We start from the raw sequence: 2798 nt of genomic DNA on the forward strand, positions 1-2798 counted from the left end.
TATGATATTATATAGATAAAGGTATATGATATTATATAGATAAAGGTATATAATATTATATAGATAATGGTATATAATATTATATAGATAAAGGTGTATTATATTATATAGATAATGGTGTATAATATTATATAGATAAAGGTATATTATATTATATAGATAAAGGTATATGATATTATATAGATACAGGTATATTATATAGATAAAGGTCTATGATATTATATAGATATAGGTATATCATATTATATAGATAAAGGTATATTATATAGATACAGGTATATTATATAGATAATGGTATATAATATTATATAGATAATGGTATATGATATTATATAGATAAAGGTATATGATATTATATAGATAAAGGTATATGATATTATAATATATAGATAAAGGTATATGATATTATATAGATAAAGGTATATGATATTATATAGATACAGGTATATGATGTTATATAGATAAAGGTATATAATATTATATAGATAAAGGTATATGATATTATATAGATAAAGGTATATGATATTATAATATATAGATAAAGGTATATGATATTATATAGATAAAGGTATATGATATTATATAGATACAGGTATATGATGTTATATAGATAAAGGTATATAATATTATATAGATAAAGGTATATGATATTATATAGATAAAGGTATATGATATTATAATATATAGATAAAGGTATATGATGTTATATAGATAAAGGTATATGATATTATATAGATAAAGGTATATGATGTTATATAGATACAGGTATATGATGTTATATAGATAAAGGTATATGATGTTATATGGATGAAGGTATATATTATATAGATAAAGGTATATAATATTATATACATACAGGTTATATGGATGAAGGTATGTAATTATATGGATAAAATGATATTCCACTATATGTGATGAAGGAATAGTCTCTGTAATGTCAGGGGCTGATGTAGTTGTCCTGGAATGGTCGGTAGTGAATGAGAGTCAAACACACACGCCCAGACACACCTATTTAATTTCCTTTGGCCTTGTGTATTTGGCTAGGAAGTAGCCGCTAGCTGGTAACTTGATTGGTCAGCTGTAAGGCTTTCATGTGGACTGATTGGATTTCACTCTCGTGTGTCCAACACGCCCTGACACACACACACACACACACACACACACACACACACACACACACACACACACACACACACACACACACACACACACACACACTCACACTCACACACACACACACACACACACACACACACACACACACACACACACACACTCACACACACACACACACACACACACACACACACACACACACAACCATTACGCTCCATCTCCTCAGGGTGAATCAGATTAGCTGGTCCTCTGTTTTCCCTTCGTGTCCCCTTCCCTCCTCATTGACTCCTTCCTTCTCTCTCCTCCTCCCTCCGTCTACACTCCTCTCCCGTCCTCCCTCCCCCTCCCCTTCCTTTCCTTTCCTTTCCTCTCATCTCCTCTCCTCCCTCCTCGTCCTCCCTCCCTCCCTCCATCCCTCCTCCTCCTCCTCCTCCTCCTCCTCCTCCTCAACCTCTACCTCCTCCTCCTCTCCTCACTTATCTCTCCTCCCTCTGTCTCACCTCCACTCCTCCTCTCCTCCCTCTTACTGCTCCTCCTCCTCTCCTACCTCCTCCCTCCTCCTCCTTCTTGTGTCTCACCTCCTCTCCTCCTCAACCTCAACCTCCCCATACACCTCTCCTCCCTCCTCCTCCCTCTGTCTCACCTCCTCTCCTCCTCTCCTCCTCCAGCCCTCCTCTCCTCCCTCTGTCTCCCCCCGTCTGTGTCACCTCCTCTCCTCCACCTCCTCCTCCCTCTGTCTCACCTCCTCTCCACCTCCTCCTCCTCCTCCTCCTCCTCTCCACCTCCTCCTCCTCCTCCTCCCTCTGTCTCACCTCCTCCCTCCTCCTCCTCCACCTCCTCTTTTCCTCCCTCCGTCTCACCTCCTCTCCTCCTCTCCTCCTCCTCCTCCTCCTCCCTCTGTCTCTCCTCCTCTCCTCCTCTCCTCCTCTCCTCCTCTCCTCCTCTCCTCCTCTCCTCCTCCTCCTCCTCCCTCTGTCTCTCCTCCTCTTCTCCTCTCCTCCTCTCCTCCTCTCCTCCTCTCCTCCTCAACCTCAACCTCCCCATACACCTCTCCTCCCTCCTCCTCCCTCTGTCTCACCTCCTCTCCTCCTCTCCTCCTCCAGCCCTCCTCTCCTCCCTCTGTCTCCCCCCATCTGTGTCACCTCCTCTCCTCCACCTCCTCCTCCCTCTGTCTCATCTCCTCTCCACCTCCTCCTCCTCCTCTTCCTCCTCTCCACCTCCTCCTCCTCCTCCTCCCTCCGTCTCACATCCTCTCCTCCTCTCCTCCTCTCCTCCTCTACTCCTCTCCTCCTCTCCTCCTCTCCTCCCTCCTCCTCCTCCTCCCTCCGTCTCACCTACTCTCCTCCTCTCCTCCTCCTCCTCCCTCCTCCTCTCCTCCTCTCCTCCTCTCCTCCTCTCCTCCTCTCCTCCTCTCCTCCCTCCTCCTCCTACTCACCTCCTCTCCTCCTCCTCCTCCTCCCTCTGTCTCTCCTCCTCTCCTCCTCTCCTCCTCTCCTCCCTCCTCCTCCTCCTCCCTCCGTCTCACCTGCTCTCCTCCTCCTCCTCCCTCCTCCTCTCCTCCTCTCCTCCTCTCCTCCTCTCCTCCCTCCTCCTCCTACTCACCTCCTCTCCTCCTCCTCCTCCCTCCTCCTCTCCTCCTCTCCTCCTCTCCTCCTCTCCTCCTCTCCTCCTCTACACCTCTA

Source organism: Salvelinus fontinalis, chromosome 38, assembly GCF_029448725.1.
Source record: "Salvelinus fontinalis isolate EN_2023a chromosome 38, ASM2944872v1, whole genome shotgun sequence".
Taxonomy (NCBI): domain Eukaryota; kingdom Metazoa; phylum Chordata; class Actinopteri; order Salmoniformes; family Salmonidae; genus Salvelinus; species Salvelinus fontinalis.